Genomic DNA, 14558 nt, shown 5'->3' with positions numbered 1-14558 from the left:
GTGCTGGGGGAGCAGTGCATGGAGGGAGGACGCGGGCTAGGAGTGGCCAATGATTCTGGGCAAAAACCACATCATGAAGAGTCTGGTGTGCCACGTTTAGAAGTTCACACCTTGTCTTCTTGGCTAGAGATGAGGCAGCACAGCGCCCCCATCCCCACGCCCCACCTCTCCCCCACACGTGTCTGACGTCACTAATCACAGCACTTCAGTGCACGCATCTCAGACATTCTCTGCCAACCACCCGGAAGTGCCACCTAAAAAAGAATCGTTTGCCTTCCCTGCTCAAAGCAATGAGAAGTTCACAAGATTGGCAGCAGGCGGCTGCCAAGAGTGGCCCTGTGAACCAGGAGAGCCCAAGCTGAACCGGGAGAGCGGTGAGTGCTGATCAAGAAAAAGCCTGCAGTCACCATGAAAGAGCTCAGGCCACTGCAGTAGCCCTGAGCGATGTACAAATGCAAGGCACACACGCCCGTGACGTCAGAATTAGGTCAAATGCCAAGCTTTGGTCTAGTCACGGTCAGAAGGCATAGGATGGTGGAGAGAGCATTTAAAGCATTCCTCACTGGCGCCGGGGTGGCTCGTGAGCTGTCTGCCTTTGGCTCAGTTTATGATCCCAGTGTCCTGGGATCGAGTCCTGCATCAGGCTCCTTGCTTCTTGCTCTCCCTCTGCTGCTTCCTCTGCTTGTGCTCTAATAAATAAGCATTCTTCAAACAATAAAACCCTGGAGCAAGGGCCACCTGAATGTTGTGCCCAGGGGCCAGTGAGACTGAGGAGAACTGTCTGAAGCAGGGATAAAGCACATAGATGGAAAGAGATGGGAGCTGTGCTCTATTCAGCAGTACATATGCTAAAATGGAAAGAGATGTGAATTTCGCTCACCTTTAAATTCCATGACAACAAATTGCAAACTGATCCCAGCAGAACCATAATACCTAGGTGCCCTCCAGCTATGAGTCGATCCCTACAACATTTGGTGCTCAATGGAAGATTATTGAAAGGTGATTAGTCTCAGTTTCCATGTCTTGGGAAAAGATATGTGATATTTAAGTTTCAACACACACACACACACACACACACACACAGACCCATGTGTGCACAGGGACATAGGACACAATTAGGAAGCATTCTAAACCAAGATGTGGGCAAGAAATTGGTTTGAGAAACTGTTGCACCTTGGCTGTAGGAAGCGCTGGGTGCAGGAAGGAGCACAGGACAGAACGGGTTTCCATCTCTTGGCCCGGCCTCTGTTTCCTTGACTAAGATGAGAGGACCGAACAAGACAATCTTTCCAACGTAACAGTGCGAACTCCAAACTTGCCTCTCGGGAGATAATAACTGGGAAATGTGGGGATAAGATCTTGAGCACAGGAAAGTCAGGCTAGATCCTTCTCGAGTGGATCTGCTGAGGATGGCCACTCACATCGCATCCAGACCCTTGGTAATACAACTGAGAAAACTGGAAACACATTGTAAGTGGCGGCCTGGGGAGTGGACAACATTCTGCTTTAAGATGCAGACTGTTTTTGAAATAAAACTTTAAAACGTATCATAAAAAGCAACTATTCCTCAGGGGCAAGAGTGGCCTAAAGTGTCTTTGATTGTAACTGTGGGAAAGACTTTCATCTGCACTCTTTACGAGGTTAATTGTAACTCTCCCCCAAGCTCAGAAACCCTTTTCTGAAGCTTGTGGTTGTAATCTTACACTCTGCATGATAAACCTTCGTTTTTCAGCAGGCACATTCCAAAACGTTAACGCTTATGGCTCAGAAAGCAGTCAAATGAGCGCAAGGTGAGAAGAAGCTCTCTTTCTGCCAGCCCACAAGCATGCCTAAGTGCAGGCACACACGCACGTGCATGCACGCCCACGCACTCAGCCTGCTGACCTCCATCTACACGCAGCCAAAGTCCTTGATCTTCCGGATTTCTGCTGAGTGATCCAGCATCACCAGAAAGGACACCACACACCCACACTAATGGGAAGCACTTGGCACAAAGCCCGGCATACAGTAATCCCTCAAGAGCGCTTAACTGCTATCGCCATGGTCTTATCCTTTTTATTATTAAAGGAAGAAATTTTTATTATTGCTGATGAATTATGACTCTCGTTAGTATTTAGCACAAAGCAAGACGTATTTCCTCCAACAGAATAAATGAAGCACCCCTACAGAATGGCACTGTGGTTGCCTTCTTTTAAAAACAGGCATGAGATGGGAATGCCTGGGTGGCTCAGTCGGTTAAGCATCTGCCCTCTGCTCAGGTCATGACCCCAGGGTCCTGGGATCCGGCTCCTTGCTCAACAGGGAGCCTGCTTCTCGCTCTGACACTTCTCCTGCTCCTGCAATCTCTGACAAATAATTAAAATCTTGAAAACAAACAAACAGGCATGAGACAGACAGCATAAATTTATTGTCTGGACAGATGAAGAACCCTACCTTGTTGTTTTTTGACAATTCTTTGATCTACAAGACCTCAACTGGAAACTCCGGTTCCTACTTCCTTCCCAGCTGCTCATAGGAATTAATCCCCTACTATATTCCTGGCTCCCCAAGAGCAGACTAATAAAAATGTGTTATCATTTATTTATCATTTACCACTTGCCAGGCAGAATGCTAATAGCTTTTCTGCTTATGAACTTTGAACTTCCTTCATCTTCTCTACAGCCCCAGGAGATGCCTCTGCTGTTCTTCCCACCTCCCCATCTGTGTGAGGTGTCTGAGGCTTCATGAAGGTAAGCCAGCTAAGGTCATTCATTCATTTCAGGAGCTATGTAGCTGGTAAGGGATGGAACGCAAACTTGAAGCAGTTGTTTCTGCATCCAGTGTCTAGGTTAACATTTTCTACTGAATTATAATCACTTTAAAAAGGGCTCTTAACTTTAGGGGATTCTTGAGCTCCCAGGAATTCCATGGAATATGGTGTGTGCATATAAATATTTACCTTGGAGAAAGTCCAAAACTTTTACCATATTCTCAAGAGACTTGAGAATATGTCCCATCCAGGACTTATAAGAGCAAGTAGATTCATCTTTATATTCTGTACACCAATAGCATTCTTGTCTCTGGCACCAAAAAGCTAGGTCTAGCACATGCTGGGTACTCAACTACCTGCTACCCAAGTGGCCCAATTCTCTCTGCTTCCTTCCTCAGTGACTTCTTCCCCTAGGGATGCAATGAGAATTTTGAAGTTTTTGAAGCCCTGTTCTTCAGCAAGAAACATACAAGAGACCTCCATTTGTGTGGTTTTCCCACAGCACAGCCTTTCCCATTGTTGCACTTCACAACCACACATGAGGAAAGAGCAAATGGGACCCCATCCTGCCCTCTCATCCCAGAAAACCAGACATCTGCTTGTCCTGGCTTGCAGAGCCAGCCAGCTGAGGACAGAAATGTGCTGCCTGGCAGAGCACACCTGGCTGGCCCTTCCTGCCTGAGCACAAGCTCCATTTTCAGGGTCAGCTGGCAAGTAACCCTCCGCTGTATAGATAACCTCACATTATAATAAAGGCGATTGGGCAGGGTGAGCTTTTGAAATACACAGACTGATTTTCTCTCTGTAGCTGCACTTACAGATGCTCTCCTTTCCAACAGAACCATGTGCAGTGGCTATAAAAATAATCATTATTCCATTCTGGGCATGTCTGCTGGGTGCCAGGCACTGTTCTAGATGCTTCTACACATCATCCTACAGTCTGCACAAATAGCTTAGGCAGATGTGATCAATATTTTGCAGATGGGGAACCTGAGGTCCTATTACAGGTTAGATAATTTGCTCAAGAGCTGAGCTCTAACCTCGTGTTGGGCCAACAGCATCGATCCTTACATGTCCGTCTCTCTCCACGCTTCTACTTTCTCATGGAACCAAAACTCCTCAAGTTGGAAAATAGGAAAGACATCTTAAGCATCAGTTCACAGTACTCTTCTAAAATGGGATGGCACAGAATTTTTGTTTCTTATCCACCACAAATGAAGTTGGGGAAATTAGTGTATTTCTTAAATCTACTCTGGATGCCTCGTGAAAACCCATTTTTTTAATGTCTACTCTTCAATCACATTCAACAAATACAGATGCAAGGCACTCAGCTAGACAGTATGGAGAGATCCAAAAGAGGTAGTTCCACACCTCTCCCCCACGGATATGCCAATCAACAGAGAGATTAATACACAAACTGTTCATTCGATTACTAAAACAAGATGAGGAAAATTTCCCAGCACACCCACAGGCCTAGGAGAAAGGAAACATGAATATGCTGGTTTTCATGAAGCAGAAAAGGATAGGAAGGTATGCGATCAATTCTAACTTCACGGGAAGACAGCATCTGGGTGGAGAATGGGCAGGCTTGAATATGTCAGGGGTGAGCGGGCAAAAGTGAAGAGGGGTGTCTACAGCAAACAGGAGAAGCCAAGCAAAGGCTCAGGGAGGAACAGGCACAGAGCACTTGATGGGATGGTCCACCACTCCACAGGCTGAGGCGCTTGGCCTGGGGATTGTGCAAGGAAGGGCTGACCTATCTGCTCAGTTCAGTGAAGGCGAAGGGAAGCTCCAAGAAGGATTTTGGATTGAGAGAATGACCTGATCCGCTCTATTTTCCATGAAGATTAATCTGGCAATAGTGTGCAGACTGGAGAAGAGTCTAGAGGTAGGGAGAGCAATCATAGTTATCTGGTTATGAAATGCTGAAGGCCCACACCAGCTGTGGAGACCATCAGGGGTTCACTCAAGAGCCATTTCACCAAGACTGAGTGACACACCAGATCAGAGGAACAAAAGCAAGCAAATCCCTCACCAGCCAAGGCGGGGGATCAGAATTTGAGAAAGGAAAGGATGTCCATTTCTTTGAATGGATGGATTCTGATCAGCTCACGTTTACACTTTAGGATTAACAAATTAGAATCATCATCAAGTTGAATTTTCAGGGTGGCCCGCACCCTGGTTTTCCTAGAGTCCTGTTCATGCTCTGAGGTTGCCGAGCTCCCTCATATAGCTGTGTTCTGGCACCTTTTGGCTTAAATTCTTGGAATCAACAGGAGGAACTGAGGCTTTGCTCAGGAGTGTGTGTGAGCACGCCAATGATTATGAGTACAGGGGGACGCAACACACAGCTGTGGTAGGTCATGTTTGGAATCTGTAGTCTGAAAGGAAGCTTCAGGAGATGAAGAAGTCGAGTTTTAGCAGCTCATTAATCCTCCAGACCCACCGAAACTGGTGTGTGTGGCTCACTAAACACCCATGCTTGTAAGGAAGGCCTGGCCCGAAGGCCAGTCTGGTCCCAGCTCCCCAGCCTGAGCCACAGCAGGAGGGTGGGAAGGGGGCACTGTGCTTGGACTCAAAAGAAAGCTTCCACCCCGGCTGGCCCAAGCTTGCCTTGTAAGATTTTCCAGATACACGAGTGCTCCTCAGCTTACTGGCAAGTCACTCCCTTTTAAAATCCATATTTTTCTAACTTAACAGCACTATATTTGATTTGTGGGAGGAGGTATATGTATAGTTTTTATGCCAAAAGCCAAACCCATTTTTGAAAAGTTGGAAAGTATAGAAGTGTAAAGGGGTGGGGGGGGAATCCATCAGGACTCTATGACCCAACCACCAGTTAACATTTTGGTGTATTACCTTCCAGTCTTTTCCACCTGCATTTTTAACATAGTAGAGAGATTTTCACCTTTAAAATGCAGTTATCCCAGTAGAGCATTATCTAAGAGCTAAGGAATAAATAGACTTATAGACTCGTGAAATTCAAATCTGACCAGCCGCTAGCCCAACACCTGACAGCGGAGCAGGTGTCAAGTGTAAAACCAACTTCAAAGTCTTTCCTAAGAACCTTGGGAAATGGATATGATGGCATCTACCAGAAATCACTTTAGCAGAAAATCTTGTCCTCCATGCTTTCTTTGTGACTCCTCACAAGTTCTTTGTGACTGTGATAATTAAATAGCTCGCTAATGGAAAAAAGGGAAGGAGCAAAGAAGACACCAGCCTACCCACCCCCATTTGCAGCCATCAAATACCCTGGACTGTTTTCCTAACAACACATTACGATTTCCCAGCTCATTACGATTATATTTCTATAACCCCTTTAGCAGGTAAGCAAGGCTAGTCCACACCAATTTCAGATCAAGTCTGGAAACCGAGGCGCCTACAAGGCAAGGAACATATCTAAGGTCATACAGAGAGCTGCTGGCAAAGCCAGGACTGGAACTCAGGTATCCTGCACCCTCCCTTTCCCAACGGGCCCCCAGACCAGACACTCTGAAGAAAGCACCAGACTCAAGCTCCTCACACAGAGTCTGGAACCCTCTCTGAGTCTGTGTGAGGCCAGTCATTTTAGCAATTTCACTAAGCCAAATCCACTCTCCCTTTCTTGCCCTCCCACATTTCTCAAATGTATTGTCAGAACTGATATTCACAAGTGGGTGTCCTCACTCTTGAGCCCCTGGGATGTAGTAGGAGCTCTACCAAAATGCCATCACAGCTAGTCCTCATGGCAACTTCACAACGAAGAGCATAAGCCCTATTTTATAAGTCTTTTTTAGAAAGAGGAGCTCAGCAGCTGGCCCCAGCTCTTATGTTAAGTGCCAGAATCGGAACTCTCATTCAGCCTTGCCCAACTCTCCAGTCTTCTCCTATACATTTTGCCACACTCGAAGTTGAGAGGCCTTTGGCTCCTGAAGACTGAGTGAGCTAGACTGTCCTCACCAGGGAAGGAGGAAACCCTATTCCTGCTCCAGGGGGCTCTGAGAACCCACCAAGGGGGCCAATATGCAGAGCAGACCCCTCTCACTTCACACCCTGTAACCATCACTGAGGCAGGTAGGGCTGTCTTCCGAGGACTCAAGATTCTCACTCCCCAGGGCAGCCTGCAGGGTGGGGATATAGAGCCCCATTCAGCCCAAAGTGACCACAAGCTACAAAATTAAGAGGTCTAAGCAAAATAAAGCTACAACCTGCCCCCAAATTTGGAGAAAATACAAAACTTGTAACATGATATGCCAAGACTAAGAAAATGAATTCAAGGAAACCTCATTTAAAATGGAGTTGAAAAAAAAAAAAAAGAGGGGGGTTGAGGGGCACCTAGCTGGCTCAGCCGGTAAAGCATGTGGGTCTTGATCTCTGAGCCTTGAGTTTGAGCCCCATGTTGGGTGGAGAGTTCACTTACTTACCTACTTACTTACTTACTTAAATAACATAGAGTTGAGAAATCAGAAGGGGAAGCGCTGGTGCCATACCAGCTCTTTGCAGACCAACAGGAAGAGAGGTACCTTGCATTCCCAACAGAGAGAAGCCTAATCTTTACTTCCCTAGCAGATTTTCTCCTTGCCTGGCAATAGCCCAGCCAATGAGAGACTAACACAACTCAGCCAATGAAAAGCCACTACACTTCAAATTCCCAGGTTATTCCAATGAACTTTTTTTTGTTTATAACAGGCTTCCCAATGTCCCTCTTTCCTATACAAAGGAGCCATCCTCTGGTCTGGGCATGGCTCAGTTGGTTAAGTGGCAGACTCCTGATTTTGCCTCAAGTCATGGGAAGATCGAGTCCTGTACTAGGGCTCCAAGCTGAGCATGTTGTCTTCTTGAGATTCTCTCTCTCCCTCTCCCTCCACTCATGTGTGTTCTCTCTCAAATAAATAATAAATAAGTAGATAAGCAAGCCTTCCTCTCCTTTTCTCTGGACTCGCCTATGGTTTTACGGTAGTCCATGTGTCCTGAATTGCAGTTCTCTGCTGTTCCCAAATAAACCCATTTTGCTGGTAAAATAACTGGCAGTTTTATTTTAAAGGCTAAGAGTATATAACATCAACATAGGAGAGAAACCAATAGGCATAGAGGTGGACAAGGCTGATTTTTCACTGAGATAGTTTTTTCACCGAAGTCGTCATTCTGCTGGATCTAGAAAGATCTGCCTTTTTATTTATTTATTTATTTATTTTTTGACAGACAGAGACCACAAGTAGGCAGAGAGTCAGGCAGAGAGGGAGGGAGAAGCAGGCTCCCTGCTGAGCAGAGAGCCCAATGCGGGGCTTGATCCCAGGACCTCAAGATCATGACCTGAGCCGAAGACAGAGGCTTAACCCACTGAGCCACCCAGGTGCCCCAAAGGTCTGCCTTTAAAAAAACAAACAAGCAAAAAACAAACAAACAAACAAACAAAAACACCCACTACCAACAACAGAAACAAAAAATAATGAAAACAAAACTGCCTTTGAAGACTCACTAAGCGGTACCTTGGCAATCTTTCCTTAATTCATTCATTGAACTTCTATATGCCAACTCCATGGTAATATATGGAGATACAAATTAAAAGCTATGATCCTCAACCTCAAGGCTTACAGAATTCAGTCAAGACCAACAAGTATTTATGCTCCTCAGTAACTGCTCTGATGGCTGTATTTATATAAAAGCTCAGGGGGAGCACAGAAGGCTGAGCATCTAAATCAGGTGGAAATCAAGGAGGGCTTCAAAGAGGAGATGGTATGCAGGCTAAGAAAAGCTAACCAGATGGACCAGGAGCAGAGAAGACATCCAAGGAAAAAATTAAAAGAATAAAGGTACAGAGGTATGAGGGCTCACAGTATACTTCCAAAACTACAGTAGTCCTGTATTCCTGGGACAGAGGAACGACAGGTGAGAAGTGCTGCAGAGTAGGCTAGAATGGGTGGCAGAGGCCAGTCCTGGAAAGACCACAACACACAAAGGAGTTTTCATCTGATGCTGCTTGTGACCGGGAACCCCACATGAGCTCCCAGCAAGGAAGAGAAGACCATGCATCTTTAGGAGATCACTCTGGCCACAATGTGAAGATCAGACTGGAGAAAGCAGCGGCTGGGAGGCAGGGAGTGCCAGTTACTAAGTATTGTACCAGTTCCATCAAGATTCACAGGATCTGGGGCGCCTGGGTGGCTCAAAGGGTTAAAGCCTCTGCCTTCAGCTCGGGTCATGATCCCAGGGTCCTGGGATCGAGCCCCACATCGGGTGCTCTGCTCGGCAGGGAGCCTGCCTCCTCCTCTCTCTCTCTCTGCCTGCCTCTCTGCCTGCTTGTGATCTGTCTCTGTCAAATAAATAAATAAAATCTTTAAAAAAAAAAAGATTCACAGGATCTTAAAGCAGGCTGGGGTGTCAGGAGTGGAGAACAGGGACTGAGATGTTTTCAGGTAATACTGCCCAGACTTGGAACATCTGCACTCTCTTCAGTGTTCACTCCTGTTAATGAACCAAGGCAAGCCTCCCTTTAGCCAAGTATTTCCAATGGAGACCCGGATGTTAGAAATTTACATACACTGGCGTGATTATAGCTGGACTGGTGTAGAGGTGCGATTCATTCTGTCAGTTGGTTTGTCGGCTAACAGAGCTACGGAGGGCTTGGGTGAAAAGCTGCCCGGGGAAAGGCTGAGACTTTGCAGCTCAAAATGCAGCCCAGAGGGCCTCCCGTGAGCAGCAGCACCCCACTCTGTCTCTGTCTCCCCTGCCCTTTCAGTTCCGGCAGCTACATTCCGAAGACTAATGAGAACAAGGTGCAACATGGTTTAACAATTTTGATACATTCCTTAGCCAAACACAATTTCTTTAAAAACACATAGACTGCGTTACAGTGACTCCATCGGGCAAGACACATGTCAGTGTAAAAGAATGAGAATTTGGCAGGTACGTGTAACGTGTCTATAAATTAAACTCAGTTTATTTTCACAAAACCAAATGGTCAGACTTGCTCGTGGTTTCCTACCAAGGAATAAGAATTACTCCCAAGAGAGAGTAATCAAAGTGTAATTAGACCGGTCTTGGAATTTTTTTTTTAAACATACTATCCTTTCTTCACACATGGTTGCGCCTTCATTTTTAGCAAGGATCCTTAACCCAAAGAAATAGTAACAGGCTGTTCTAAGTTTGGGTCCTTCTGTGATAATGTGCAGTCATAAAACAGGTTTTGGGGTTTTTTTTAAGGCAACCAGTTTACAGTTAAGACAAAATGTCCTCACAATGTACCCTTTCATTTGTTCATTTAACAAATAATATTATTGCCTGTTGGTGTGGTCTATTTGAAATGCTGGCAAACAGAAAATCTATTTGCCTAATAATGACAATTTTTAGCCTCTGGGCAGGAACTTACCACTCTAAGAATAATCCATCAAGTTTCTATTTGAATGAAAGACTTTTAAGTAAGAACTATTATGCCAGGGTGACTCCGAATTTTCAAAGGTAGCAAATAGTCAAAGAACAGAGAAGCAATGAAAGGATGGTAGATAAAATTTTAAAATAAATCAGACTAAAGAAGGACAGTAGATACAATTTTAAAACAAATCAGACTAATGATGGATGATATCTGCCTCAGAAAAATGGCATAGAAACTTGACCTTATGAAAACTGACATTTTTTTTTCTCCTGTGGCTTAACAGAATTGACATAATCTTCTCCAAAAAAGAATTCTCAACCATGTTTATAAAGATTGGAAAAATTTTTACCTGGTAGTATCTGCAAAGTTTCAGTAAGATTCAATAATAGTAAGTGAGGGGAACAAAGTTGCCACATATGGTTGTGCAGGTTGTCTACTGCACAAGGATGACAGGCTGACACATCTAAGGGGGTACTGTCCATTTCAGAGACATTGTCAATTTGTGTATTTTGACAATTTCTCAGGAGACAGTAGGTGTTGTTCTAATAAGCTCAGCATGACAGTTTTCTGACAGATGGAAGTAAAACACATTGGAGAAGGGGTGCCTGTTTCTAATTTGCACAAAGGAATCATACGGGCTAACAGTGGCTGTAATGCAGAACTTATGATTACTGCATGTAACACAACTCAAGTGATTCTTTGGGATGAACTGCTACTTTGAATCAGACTCCCTAGTGTTTATTCAGTAAGCAAAAAATCACCACGATGATTGCCAGGTGACTAACCAGGATGTTACTGAAGACAGTGTCATGATTCCATCACTATATAAGCCGACAATCTCAGCACAGAGAAGAAATGGGACCATGAGACCACACACCACACCTCTCAATTCAGGGCTGGCCCTGTGTTATCTCCCCCTCCTTCTCACACCCAGGGGGGGAAATAAATGAACCCCACGATGGCAAAGTTGCAAGATGGCAGCAGCACCAAGATTTTGGTATGACTGATAAACCTTCATCATGACTATGGAGCTCTCAGGGTTTGCCACCATAGCACCTACTAGAATTACTTGCTAGATACACTAAGGCAAAGCCAAGTGACCCACTGTCCCGTTCCACACGCTCTCCTCAGGTTGCCCCCCTGTGGCCAGCCTGCTAGGACTGCCTGCATTCAGTAATGCTGGGGGTGCGGTGAGGGTAAAGAAAGAGCAAGCATTCAAGAGTGTCTTCCTCAGGGACTCCTGGGCAGCTCAGTTGGTTAAGAGTCTGCCTTCAGCTCAGGTCGTGATCCCAGGGTCCTGGAATCAAGCCCCTTTTTGGGCTCCCTGCTCAGCAGGGAACCTGCTTCTCCCTCCCCTCCCCAAAGACACTCCAACAGTTCCCCTTGAAAATGACCTCAAATTTAAATTTGCTCTAGGTAACGTGCTCTAAAAGCCCTGAAACTGTGATAGCATCTGCTTACTATAGAGACCATGGTCAGGTCCTCGAGTGTATTTGGAGGAACGCAGAAAGAGCAGACAGAAGGAATGGGTTTTAGTCTCATGTTGCAACTTCCTAGTGACAAAGTGACTTTGAAAGTGTCATTTATCTTCTGTGCTCATCAGTGTCTTCTTCAAAATGCGAATGATGGCATCTTCTCTTAAAACATGGCTATGAGGCTACAAAACTCATGTAAAAACATTTTGAAACAAAACAGAGAAGCACAAAGAAAGCTTAACAAAAGAAAAGCATCCGTTCAAACTTACCTACACATCCTACCCTCATGAGTCACCCAGACCCCCAAATGTCCTTCCAAATTCTACGGACAGCAAAAATATTCCTAACTAGACATTTAAGAATGTCTTATTGCACGTGTATTATGTTAGGCTATATGCACAAGACTAATAAAATTTCAGCTTACATCTGTACAGCAATCTATACTTTATTAAGTTCTTCCATTTACATTAAACCATGGCAGAGCTATGCATTTTTATATGCTGAATGTATATTTTATAAAGCACTTGGGCTTTGCTTAATAATGTATACACTATATGCACGCTCATTGTATATAACTATGAGTACGATATTATTTAAATTATTACATGATGTATACTGCTGTGTCTTTACTTTTTATAACATATCCACAGCCATATTTATGATTTATATGATGGTGAGCACTTTGTCAGGAATAAAACCCCTAATTAAAACTAGACTCCTATGGGAAAATAGGATTTGCTTTATGATGATTCACTTTACGCTGCTTTCCAGATCATATAGCTCCTCAGACTAGGGTCTGAACTGAACGTAGTTTATGAAAATAATTATTAAAGAAAGGTATAAAAACCTGTGGTATTCTGAACCCTTTCCCCATGAATTCCAAAGTTTTTTAATTTTTAAAAAGGATAAGATCGTTGGACTTTCTGTGCACAAGAAGTTAGAGAATGAAGTTTTATTGATTATAATAAGGCCTGAACAATCTCTCCCAACAACTATCCTTACTTTCACGGGAAACGGCAAATATCCCACCACCCTCCTTCTAATGAAATCATCTGAGAGTGGCTTTGAGACAAGAAAATTAACAAAACAAGTAAAATGATGCAGAAACAAAACATTCTATGCCTCTTTCCTTTGCTACCCTGCTCTTTTCAAGTGAAACTAGAGAGCCAGCTCCTCATCTGATACCAACGGACTAATTCAATTTAGCCCAAACCGAAGTCCTGTTTTATATATTAATACAGTTCTCACTGATGTTTATAAAAAGCTTAGAGATTTTTAGGTTATTGATGTTATCGGAACCTAAAGTGCTTAAATAGCCGTTGTTATTAATACAGATTTATCTTCAAGACCTTCAAAAATATACATTTAACTTCTAGAGATGACCAACTCACAATTAAAGAACACGAGCTATAGGAAAATTTACTTTTTTAGCCATCATACATGCAGACACACACCCATCTCATTCTTCAAATGTTTATTTAAAAAAAAAAAGTCTGAAAGTGCTAAACAAGTCAGAAGCTACACTGTCACCAAAAGTACCTTGAGTAGAATGTCAAATTCACTTTGGATCACGTTGAAAAAAAGTCATGAACCTGAACTATGTCCCTCAAAGTTTCTCAGCATGTGGGTGGCATGCAGCTTTTGACAGAGTTTAATTTAAGGGGCACAATAAGCTCTTACCTGTCCTAAAGTAACCTCTAATATCATGCCTAAAGCAGCCAATCCTTAAACCATGGATTGACAACAGTTGGGGAATGGAAAAATGGGAGGAAAGGAACTTTTTTTTTTAGTATATAACACATAGACAAGGCATTTCTTTATAAATTATCTCATTTAAATCTTAAAAAGCCACTTGGGGATGTATCATCATCTTCGCTATATAGAGGTGATAGCCAATGGCTCAGAAAGATGAAGGAACTGGCCCAAGGCCACACAGGTGCAATGTCAGACGGAGGCCCACAGCTGATTCCAAACACCCCCTCCCACACTCAAAGAAGAATTCACAGATCTAAAGACCTTAATTTTTCTTCTAACAACCCCCCAATAACCCAGGCCCTACCTCCTGTAGCCTTCAATAACAGGAATTTAAAACAAAAAGTTAATAACCACTAATAAACTAGCAGAAAGCAATTTAAACAATAATCCCATTTACAACTGCATCAAAAAGAATAAAATACCTAGGAATAAATTTAATCAAGGAGGTAAAAGTTAATCAAGGAGCATGTATTCTGAAAACTGTAAGACAATCAAATATATTGGAGAGGACACCAATAAATGGAAAGATATTCTATGTTTATAGATGGGGCAAATTAATACTCTTAAAATGTCTATACTACCCAAAGCAATCTAGGGACACAGTGTTACCCCCCATCAAAATACCAACAGCATTTTTCACAGAACTAGAATAAACAATCCTACAATTCATAGGGAACCATAAAAGACCCCAAATAGCCAAAGCAATCTTAAGAAGAACAAAGCTGATTTCAAAACACACTACAAAGTTATAGTAATTGCAACAGTCGATACTGGCACAAAAACAAACACATAGATCAAGGGAACAGAGAATCAAGAATGCAAAAATAAATCCACGACTATGCAGTTAACTGATCAATGACAAAAGAGGCAAGAATACACAATGGGGAAAAGACAGTCTCCTCAACAAATAGTTCTGGGAAAAGTGGAGAACTACATACAAAAGAATGAAACTGGACCACTTTTTTACACAATAAACTCAAAATGGGTTAAAGATCCAAATTAAAGACCTAAAACCATAAAAATCGTGAAGAAAACATAGGCAGTATTTAAGAAAATCTTATTTAAAATTAGAAAATCTTATTTAAAAGATTTATTTATTTATTTTTGAGAGAGAGCACAAGCAGGAGGGAGGGAGCAGAGGAAGAGAGAGAATCTCAAGCAGGCTTTCTGCTGAGCATGGAGCTTGACAAGGGTCTCAATCTCACAACCCTGAGATCATGAACTG

At 43.4% G+C, this 14558-nt stretch overlaps 1 protein-coding gene across 1 annotated transcript in view; it reads right to left on the bottom strand.

Annotated features, from left to right (window-relative positions):
* The window catches only part of SAXO1 (stabilizer of axonemal microtubules 1), a 103772-nt gene that overhangs the window by 48894 nt on the left and 40320 nt on the right, over positions 1 to 14558 (bottom strand). The gene's annotated exons all lie outside the window — the stretch shown is intronic.

This window comes from Lontra canadensis, unplaced genomic scaffold (assembly GCF_010015895.1).
Source record: "Lontra canadensis isolate GAN:19392208 unplaced genomic scaffold, GSC_riverotter_1.0 scaffold70, whole genome shotgun sequence".
Classification (NCBI taxonomy): domain Eukaryota; kingdom Metazoa; phylum Chordata; class Mammalia; order Carnivora; family Mustelidae; genus Lontra; species Lontra canadensis.
The sequence above is the reverse complement of the archived record's forward strand: the minus strand, read 5'-3'. Positions and strand labels throughout refer to the sequence as shown.